The sequence below is a fragment of the Tupaia chinensis genome, unplaced genomic scaffold (assembly GCF_000334495.1).
Source record: "Tupaia chinensis unplaced genomic scaffold, TupChi_1.0 Scaffold000132_1, whole genome shotgun sequence".
Classification (NCBI taxonomy): domain Eukaryota; kingdom Metazoa; phylum Chordata; class Mammalia; order Scandentia; family Tupaiidae; genus Tupaia; species Tupaia belangeri.
In genome coordinates, this window is record NW_006159601.1 from 835,149 (window position 1) to 846,277 (window position 11,129).

The following is an 11,129-nucleotide window of genomic DNA, read 5'->3' on the forward strand; positions in this document are numbered from 1 at the left end:
CCCCCCGTAGTCCGCCTTCCCACCCGCTGTACCAGCCGCAGCATATCGTATGTACACGGCACTGTACTGTGTGCCTGCTGTTTGCCACGGCCCCCGTAGTCCGCATTCTCACCCACTGTAGCAGCCGCAGCGTATCGTATTCACACGGCACTGTACTGTGTGCCTGCTGCCTTCATCTCCAGTCATCTTTTACTTAATGAAAAGCTGCAAGAACGGGGCGGGGACCTCCCCTACACCTGCCTTCGGTGCCGGCTTTTACCACGTCGTCCAACTGCAGCCTCAAGGAGACAGGACGCCCACTCCGCCTGAGTCAGCTGACGGGGACCCGAGGCCGCCCGGTGACAACCGTCGCCCCTTTCCTCACGCCTACCTGACATGTCCCACGGTCCTGTCCTGCTGTGGCCCTGTGGAATGGGGACACCTGGTTTGTGAACCCTGAATAACTGCCAGTCCGGTTTATGAGTGAATTTGCGGGTTTTTCCTGGGCCGTCTCTCGAGCAGAGGTTGTGGACACGAAGCCCTGTCATGTCTAGCAGGGTCGGACCTCATGAGACCTAGGCTACACCCGGGGAGCCCTGCAGATGGGCCTCAGAGCTTCGCGAGCAGAGTGTGGGTTCGTGCCTTGCCGGCTGGGTAGAGAAGGGCTGCATTCCTCACGGCAGAATCTGCACGCCGGCGCTCGGGGCTCTGTACGCCGAGCTTCTCAGCACACCTCCACCTCTGCTTGTCGTCTGCTGGACCCAGGCCCCATCGTCGCTCTCAGGGCGGTGCCCGCCTGAGCTGGCAGAAGCAGCGCCGATCGGACCGTGCTGTGTCTTTTAACATCGCCTCCCACTTGCTTCCACTGCCATCACCGCTGTCCACGTGCCGGGTGCGTGACTGGCCCCACGCTCCCGCAGCTCCGTCCTGACGTCTGTTCTGGGCTGTGCGTGGGGAGGCCGTGCGTCAGCGGAGCTGTGAGCACGGAGACTTTTCTGTGGTTACCCATCCTCCATACATCAATGCCCCTCTGTGCTAGTGACCTGGGTGGCCCCGGGTGGCGGTAATGGCACCCACATGTGGATGTCCTAGAGTGACAGAGACACTTCCCTGGTCCTGAGCCAGGTGCCAGGCCCAGGTGCCCGCGGACCTCACTCTGAGGAGGCGCCAGGAGAGCGTCGGCTCTGGCCGTCCCAGCCACGGGGCCTCCAGCCTCTTTCCCCTCGGCCTCCCTCTCTCCTTGTCTGGGTCCACACTCGCTCGTGTCATAAGGACACAGACGTCGACTCAGGACTCCCTGACTGTTTCCTCTGGGAGTCTCTGTGCAGACCCGTTTCCCGGTGGCAGAATACGCAAGCCACACACAGTCCTCTCTCGGTTCGAGTCCCTTCGTCCCTTTGCTTCTGAATTTGAGACTGTCCCTCCTAAGAGACACAAAGCTGCCTTTTTTCTTTGTTTTTATTTGATAGCTTCATGCAGGGAGAGAAAGCCCCGTGGACAGCGGCTGTCGGAGTCCCAGCGGCTTCTGCTTCCTTTCCTCCTTGTCCTCTTCTGACTGGCAGACGGAGTGCCACGTCTGCGGCTCGTCCCCTCTGACACTCTCTTGTTTGGACGCCGGTAAACAGAGCTCACTTCCTGTTAAGAGTTACCTCAACATTGTTAGTGTAACGTTTAAGTTAACAAAGTTTTAAGTTTTACTCAATTTCTGCTCTTTCTCAAAAAAGGGGATCTTACAACAGTTGAATTACTGCCTAGAACACAGTCTCCATCCTGTGAGTGCATGAGGACCCAGAGTGCAGCTCCACCCTGACGACGAACCCAGGCTTAGCTTGGCCAACATGTCAGACGGGCAGTGGGCCGGCATGTGTTCCCACTCGCCCTGCGGACTAGAGTGCGTCCTGCTGGAGCTCATGCACAGAGGGCCTCGGGGCTCTGCAGACGCGTCCCACTGGAGTGCACGCATGGAGGGGTTCCGAGCTTGGCTCGGCAGATATGTCCAGCGTTCGCGGCCGATTTCCTGCACTCAGACAGGTAGTTCTTCACCGCAGTTTTGCTTCATGAGAGCCAGCAGTCCAGGAGTGCAGCAGACATACAGCTCACGCGAGTCTCTGACCCGTCTCCAGAGGCCTCGCATACCCTTCCTGCACTCCGCTCGGTCCTCTGCTACCTCCATGCTCAGGTAAACCCATGCGGTTCCACACGGGCTGGTGGGAGAGAGGCGGGCGGTGTGGGTGGGCTGGGCATTAGCGACCTCGTGTGAGTGCAATGCACTTAGAGAACCACCTGCATTTGTGTCCACCCTCAGCGTCCAGACCACCAGGGAAGGACATAAACCTTGAGCCCCACCCCTGGGGATGGTCTCCGTCAGTGTCACTGACACACTGACTGACAGTATGGACTGAATCGTGCCTGAAGTCAGCATGGTACTCGCTGGTCTCATGGGCTCTTACTGAGCTGACGAGGCCCCGCAGTGACCCCTGGCCTCAGGGCAGCCCAGCAGATTCCTGGCCTCCTGTCCCCTGGGCACCGGGCAGCAGGTGGCCTTGGGGGACTCAGAGTCTCCTCTGCAGACACTCCCGCCCTGATCCCTCTCCCCAGACCCTCCCTTCTGCCAGCACCCCAGATGTAGATGTATTGATCAGTCCCCAGGGGTAAAGGGTAAAAAGAAAATAAGAGTTTAAATCTTTGGAATCTCTAAACTGTAACTATCTTCTTCAGAGGAAAATTCTCTCTCGAATGAGCCGGGTGGGTGCTGCAGGTGGGTGCTCCCAGGGGGGTGCTCCCAGGGGGGTGGTGGTGATGTGGTGAGCGGGTGGGTGATGCAGGTGGGTGCTCTCGGGGGGGATGGTGACGTGGTGAGCGGGTGGGCGCTCCCAGGGGGGGTGGTGATGTGGTGAGCGGGTGAGCGCTGCAGGTGGGTGCTCCCAGGGAGGGTGGTGATGTGGTGAGCGGGTGGGCGCTCCCAGGGAGGGATCCCAGGGGGGGGGGGGGTGTGGTGAGCGGGGAGGGGTGGCGGGTTCCCGGGGGGGGTGGTGATGTGGTGAGCGGGTAGGCGCTGCAGGTGGGCGCTCCCAGGGGGGGTGGTGATGTGGTGAGCGGGTAGGCGCTGCAGGTGGGCGCTCCTAGGGGAGTGGTGGTGATGTGATTCAGAGACACACATGATTCATTGGCCGATTCATCGAGTTACCATTTTTGGATAAAAAGTCAACGTGCGTATTTTGAACCCACATCCAGCCGAGCTCCGAGACCCGCCACTTGTCTGTTGCTAGGTTCTGAGCAGGCTGCGTAGCCTCTGCAGGGGAAGGTCCTACTAGGAAGAAGAGGCCGTTAGGGACGAACCGGAGCACCATGAGAGTAGAGAAGACAGGCGTGTAGACGCTCCTGAGCAGCGACGCCGCCCGGATACCGAAGTCGCCCGTTGCTTTCCATGAACAAGCCCGAAGTGCTGTCCTGGGCTGCCGCCGAGCTCCAGAGCTGCCTCCGTCCCCTTCCTGCTGCTACGACAGAGGCTCCTGTGGCAGTGTGACGACCCGCACTTCGCTCTGCACACAGCCCTGCGCGGTCCGGGTGCACGGTGGTCCCCTTCAGCCAGAGGGTCCATTGCCTCAGCACGCCTCTCCGGGTACGGGGCTGGCTGTAGGGCTGGCGGCTGCCGCCTCCCTGCCAGGCAGGAGCTGCACCACCTGGTCCTCGGCCCTCTCATCAGGGAGTCACTGTGGAGTCCCCGCGCTGGCTCCAGTGTGGGACAGACAGGGACTCCACAGCCCAGCCAGGTCGTCCTGCACCTGCTGTGTGCCAGAGCCCTGAACAGAGCAGAGAGGCCGGTCAGGAAGCCTGGGGAGGCCCAGAGGCTGCGCTGGGCTGCAGGACCCCAAGCGGGGAGCAGCTCGTCCTCACAAAGTCCCCTGTGCGCGCTGTGAGGTGACCAGGGCGAGGGCTTTCTGGCCCCTGGTGAGTGCAAGGAGTGTGTCACGTCCGACCCCCACACGTGGTGGCAGGCAGGTGCTGGGGAAGGAAGCCGACCTCACGGGGAGGCTGTGGCCCATCCCATCCGGGCGGGTGTCAGGCGTGGTTATGGCAGCAATTTGGCCGAGGGCATATCCCGGGCCCTGACGGTGACCTCTTCGGGCCGGGTCCTGGGGGAGCACTTCCCTCCACGGGCACGCTTGTGTGTGGCTGCCACTGGCACAGGAGGCACGCACAGACGTTGAGTGGCCACAGGCGCCTCTGCCTCGACGGTGCCCTGGACTCTGACCCTGGTGACTCCGATGCCAGCCTTCTCCAGGGAAAACGCTGGGCGACTCCAGCTGGCGAGACTCAGAGCAGGGAGCCCGGCCAGCGCCCGGCCGGCCCGGTGAACGTGCCTTCTGTGCTGCTCTGGCTGCGGGACTGTGAGGCCCTCACTGTGCCCAGAGTTCTGGAGGACGAGTGTTTGCCCAGAGCCAGGACGGGACACTGCTGCTTCTCAGCCTTCCCGGATGAGAACCACACGCTGGGCCGGCCTCTCTGGCCTCGGGACAGCTCCGGGGCTGCTGGGCACATGCTCCGTGGCTGTGGGCCTGGCGGCCACATGGACAGACCCTTGCTGGTCTTCTTCATAACTGGTTTCGTGATGAAGTTTATTATATTATAAAAACATTATCACTATTAATGTAATATGAGAAATAAAAGGTCCGCCTGTCATCCGCGTCTTGGCGGGAACATGCTTATTCTCCAACGAGGTGGAATGAGCGACCCATAGCGTGTACGGGGGAGGCTGACCTGCAAGCTCGTGGCCCTCCAGGCTCAGGCGGGCAGGGGCTGGCTTGGGTGGGGCCTGCGTCAGGGTTCTGGCTGGCTGGAGAGGTGCGGCCTCGCGCTGGGCCCGGGTGCCTAGCACCACACATGGCTGGCTGTCAGGGCCTCACTCCGCAGCTCACCTACAGCTCACATGCTGGGCTTGCCCAGCTCCTGGAAGGCCCCCCGGAGGGCCCCATGAAGGACTGAGTATGTCCCCTGGGGGGCAGAGGACAGGCCTGTGACCTGGTTGTGTGCCTGTTCCCAGCAGCACAACTGCTGTTCTCACCGGAGGGAAGACAGGAGGCAGGCTCAGTGCAAGGGCGTGTCACCCCCCTGCGTGGCCTGCAGCCTGGACCTGGTCAAGGGAGGTACGGGCTCGGCACGCCGGGCAGAGAGTGGCAGCAGCCTGCAGGTCACGTGGCAGACAGGGGCCGGGCAAGGCCCAGGAAGGTGGCCCAGGAAGGTGTGCTGTGTACAGCCACTCACTGCGTCCGGGAACTGTGCGGGGTCACAGCAAGAAGGGGGCATGTAGAGCCCTGGGATCTGCAGTGAATGACCCCTCAGCTGAAATGAGACAGGTGTGCACGGTGACCAAGGGGCAGTGTGGACCTCCAGAGTGGCCCCCCACGTAAGACCAGCAGTGGCTGCTTGATGGCCGACGGCCGACACCTCCCCCAGCACACACTGAAGGAAGGCGCGAAGGACTGGTTCTGGCCCGTGCCAACATCTGCGGGGTCGACATCCCTCCCATGGTGGCCGGGAACACACTACGGGCCACGCTTTCATCCAGGGGCTCACCCTCACTGCAGGCGCAGCTGTGAGCCAGGACGCCCCGCGCTGCTGAGGCCCAGCTCTGTGACCCGGGCTGCTGCACGGCCCTGGGGTTTGAACCGCAGTTCACTGAGACCTCTGAGCACCTCCAGAATGGGCAGGGTTCACGCCGCGATGAGGAAGGGTGAGAAGCTGGAGGAGGTGAAGGCACACCGGGCTGCAGGTGGGCGTGGCGCCCTCTGGGGTCTCCAGGAAGGGACAGAGCCAAGGCCTGAGCCCCACGTCCCATGCCTGTCACCCAGTTCACATTAGAGACAATGGCCACTCCTCTGTCACGGTGAGTGACACGAGGCTGCCTGCCCGTGCTCCCACAGGGACGGCCAAGAAGGGCTGCTTCTCTCCAGGGGCCTGGGCGGAGGGCGGCCGGCAGCGTGCAGGGGCCTGGGGCTTTGAGGCTCACTGACAAGCAGCAAGTCTGCAGGGGAGGCCGAGCAGACCAGGCCAGGCCAGCTCTGACCTGCCATGCCCCGGCCCCGGGCCTTGGCCTGGACATGGCATTTCTAGGCCTCGTCTCCCCGCAGCCAGAGGGCCTGACAGCCGTTTCCGGAGTTTCTGGAAAGATGAGAAGAGCAGGGTGGGTGTCAGGCCTGGAGTGGGCCTGCCCGTGAGCCGCAGCTGACGTCTGTGTCCCGTGGAGCAGCACAAGGACCGGGTGCCCCACCTGTTGGGGGTGTGCTCGGGCAGCGTGGCAGCCTCGTCGCGCACCGGCATCTTCCAGGGCTGAGCGAGCCTGGCTCCTGCACATCCTGAGCCACAGCCCTCTGCAGACTGACCCGGGGTGAGCAGCGGGAGGAGAGACCGCAGCCGTTTCCTGCAGGCCCGCAGAAAGTGGCTCACGGGAGGGCTCGGAGAAGGGCGGGGAGCGGCCTGGCCTCCTTCCACGTGCCGTCCCGGCCAGTCAGCGAGGTGGAGCGGTGCCACGTTCTGAAACAGCCTCCGTCCGCACATTCTTGGACCCCCCTGGGCAGGCGGTCCCCATCCGCAGTTACAGGGCACAGGGTCATTGTTCCGGCTGTGGCTCAGTGCAGCCGGTGGCCCCAGCCGGTACCGCGAGGCTCCTTTCCAGGCCAGGATCAGACCCAGGACACCACAGTCCTGTGGCAGGAGCTGGGTGGACATGCAGCACCTGGGTCTGGTGCACCCCCTTGGAGTGTCCCTCTGGCCGGACCTGTCCTTGAACCCTGAACCTTGGAGTCCAATCCAGGATCTCTCTTTCAGGCACAGAGACGAGCATGTCTAAGTGGTTACAGTCTGTGGGGCTGCACCCCGCGACTGTGCCCTTGGGGCCACCATAACTATTCCCACCGGGATTTCTGTCAGCGGCTCACTCTGAGGCAGGAAGTGGTCATTTCATGAAGAACTTCTGTGAGATCTCGTCACTGTTGGATTTGCTCCCACTCCGTTTGCACGGGGAATGCAGAAATACACGAAGGGAGCCCTGTATCCACCACACACACGTCCCAAGACGGAGCCGGCGGCCACGGAGAATCCATGCTCACACGGGTGGTGGTTCTGGGTGGGTGCTTCCTACAGCGTCTCCAAACGTTGTAGTGGGCATGACAGTTCTAACAGCTCGATGAAACAATTTAAATAAAAGCGTTATTTTGGGGGAAACTCTGACAAACATTGGGGTAGGCCAAGACTTCTTAAATAAGACCCCCAAAGCACAGTCAGTAGTTCCCAAAGACAGGTGGGGTCACATCAGACCAAGAGGTTTCTGCACTGCCCCGGACACAGTGATTAGTGTGAATCGATGGCCCTCGGAATGGGAAAATGATCTTGTAAACTGCTTCAGATAAGGGGCTGATAACCAGGATTCACAGGGAACGCAAGCAGCTGTGCCGGAAAAAGATGACCAGCCCTGTTAAAAGATGGGAGAATGAGCTGAAGAAAACCACTAAGGACAGCATATGAATAGCCAAAAGGCATGTGGAAAAAAGGCTCGGCATCCCTCATTGTAAGGGAGATGCAGATCAAAGCCGCAATGAGACACCACCTAACTCCTGTCAGAACGACTAAGATGAAAAAAAAATGATAAGTGCTGGGGGGGTGTGGTGAAAGGGGAGCTCTCCTACACTGCTGGTGGGAATGCAAATTAGTCCAGCCACTGTGGAGAACAATGTGGAGGTTCCTCAAAGACCTACAAATAGAACTGTCATATAATTTAGTAATCCCACTCCTGGTATCCACCCAAAGGACAGAAGAATCCTTAGTAAGAAAAGTGCTTGCACATCCATGTTTATTGTAGCATTATTCACAATTGCTAAGTCATGGAACCAACCCAAGTGCCCACAAACAGATGAATGGACTGAAAAAGTGTGGCACATATACTCCATGGAATACTACTCAGCCATGAAAAATAAGGCCCTTTTGATGGAAAGTGGATGAATATGGAAGATTTACTGCTGAGCAAAGCCAGCCAGGCTATGAAGGAGAGACATTGTATGTCCCCACTTCACATAGACCGAGTGTCCGCACTCTATGGCCCAAACTGAATGACCAGAGGACATAGAAACACAGAAGATGGTTATAGATACTGGATACAGTGTGGGAAGAGGGTGGGTGACGGAGGAGAGTCTAAGGAAGGACATTAAGGAGAAAATAGAGTCAAGACATGTACGGGACGAAGAAACGGGTTATCATCTGTCAAAGAGAACATGTACGGTGACCCCAGCTGGACTGGTGAGAGATGTACGCGTGTTGGAATATGCACTTTGCAAACTAAGTGACGCGTGTGGTTGAACGTATAAAGGAAATTGAAATTAACATACATGAAACATCTCAATTAAAGCAAAAACATTCGTGCCTTATGTTCCTTTGAAACTGCCTTTTTGCTTGCGAACCTCATGCAACAGCCAAGTACATGAGTGCTCTTGGGTGACGAGGAGGGAAAGGGAGTTAGACACTTTTGCTGTTGGGTGTGGAGTGCAGAAGCGCCCTCGTGAGCAGCTGAACAAGAACCTCCTCACAATCACGTCTCTCCCACGCACACGTCACCCAGACCGAGCCTGCCTCCTGGGCTGACGTGGACTGGCACGGCAGCAGCCACGAGGCCTGGCGGTGAGCTGGCACAGGGAGGCGTGTCAGCCAAGCCACGTCGCTACGGTGGCCCTGCCGAAGTCCTGACTCCTGACAGTAAGGGTGAGCACTCAGTGTTCTTCACGTTCACTCTCTCAGTGCCCACGACGTTAACACGTGCCCAGTTGTAAACCTAGCAAGCATGTCTAACTTACTATACCAGCTCTTAAATTCATACAAGATCAGTTTCTTAAACCTCCTATTTTTACATAGCGTGGGCTCTGGTTTACTTATTCCGTGTGTCTCTGAAATTCTATTTATGATCCCATAGCTCTGTTATGAGGAAGAAGCAGTGAAGGTCAGTGAAGGCCAGTCAGGGCAGGGCTCGAAGAAACAGTCTTTCACGTCGGTGGGTTGTGGGGTCAGCTGATGGCGTGGTGGTTAAGGGATTGGACTCCGTGGCTGGCCTAGTCCGAGTCCTGGGCCTGGCGGCCTGCGTTCTCACTTTCCCTCTCTCTCTGTCTCCCTCTGGTGAGCGCGTGTGGCCTCTAGCAAATTAAGTAGTAATAATAATAATAATAATAATAATAATATAATTATCCTATAATGGGGTCAGCAGGTGGTGTGGTGGCTAAAGCACTGGACTCCCACATGGCTGCCCACGGTTCACGTCCTGAACCTGCTGGCTTCACGCTGAGCACACGTGCACGAGTGCCCAAAATCCTGACAGGAGAACGGGAGACGGGTTTAGTGTGGGCACTCCTGGGGGGTGATTTCATACTTTTCCTCTCTCTTTCTCTCTCTGGCAAGTGTGCACGTCCTATGGCAAAAAGAAAAAGGAAAAAGGAAAAAATAACCCAGAAAAGCCATCCCGTGGTCCCTGCCAGCCTCTGCAGTGGCGCCCGCCCGGCGGTGATGAAGTTTGTCGCCTGTGTCTTGTTCGCTGTGTTTCCTTCTCGGCATTTACCAGGACGGCGGGGAAGTACACGCCGTCATTGCTTTGCAAGGGCAGGCCTGTTACTCACGCCGTGTAGCATTATATCACTAATTGCTTTTATTTTTTAAGAAATGCCTACATACCGCGTTGTAGCAGACTCATTTGTAGGCCTTTTTAAAGAATTTTAATTTGATGTATTATTATTTTTCAATTTGATGAGAGAGAGAGAGAGAGGGGAAGTGAGAAAGCAAGCCACCAGGCCAGGACTGCAGCCCGGCTGGCCACCCGGCATCCAGCACGTTAAACAGCACACCACCTGCCGGCCACGATGGCCACTTCTACCCACTCAAAGGCGGCAGTGCACGCAGGTTGTATGGAGACGCAGCCACGTGGGGCAGAGTGGAGCTTGGAAGGAAGGGCTGCGCTGGTGGCACAGAGAAGGCCCTGCCCGCCCACTCCAGGGCACAGCGCCGGGGTCACAGGCACGGGGCCGGCAGGAGCTGCGAGGTGGGAACACACTACAGGCCACGCTTTCATCCAGGGGCCGTAGGAGGCGAAGGCAAGACCCAGGACACTGGCCCTGTGTGTGCCACACCCGTGACAGTTCTCTGCCACAGAGGTGCAGACCCGCTGTCTCAGGGTCCGCGAGAGGAGGGCGGAAGGTGCTCCCCCATCTGGTCCGTGGCCGAAGCTCAGGGAAGGGATCCAGTAATGCTGAGGGCTTGTCACGTGCTGCAGGCCACAAGGATGTCCCCGGGGTCGGCCGAGGAAGCACCACGGAGCACGTCTGAGATGCGACCGGTCGCTGGCAGCGGCACAAGGACAGTGTTACAGGGGTGGGCACCAGGCCTCGACTCTGTGCCCAGGTGATGGCCAGCCAGCGACAGTAGCTGACCCTGCTGGGTGGACAGGCCACCGTACAGGCCAGCCCTGAGACCTACGTTCACTCCGCCGGGGGCATCTCCCCCACAATCCGCCCTTCCCTGGGCGGTTCTCCCCTGCGTCGTGCCCCTCGCCCTCCGCCGTGGCAGCTGGCTGAGTTCGAGCTGGCTCTTGCCCGTGCTGGCCCTGCTGTACCAGCTGACTGGTGTGAGGAAGCCCCAGCCACCCGCACACACCACGCACCCGGTGCCGGACGCCCTGGCTGGGAGCCGGCAGCACGACGCCCGCTCACACCTCCTGGATTTCAGCCCTGACGGTCCCTCCCCCGTCACTGCACCCCTCTCCCTGAACAGTGGAGTCCCAGAGCCAGCACAGAAAAGGAGGGGCCGCAGGGGTCCTGGGCGGGCTGGGGGTCAGGGAAGTGGGGACCAGGCCTGCAGGGAGGGGGTCTGGGAGACAGAGGACAACGGTGACAGAACGGCACATGCGAGGCGTGCATGGAGAGTGGAGACCCTCCACGGGTTTAGTGCCCGGGTGCCGGGACCTTCCACGCAGCTTAGTGCCCGGGTGCCGGGACCCTCCACGCAGCTTAGTGCCCGGGTGCCGGGACCCTCCATCGACTTAGTGCCCGGGTGCCGGGACCCTCCACGGGGCTTGGTGGCAGAAGTGGGAGGGACGAGGGGAAGCAGCAATGGTGCCATTG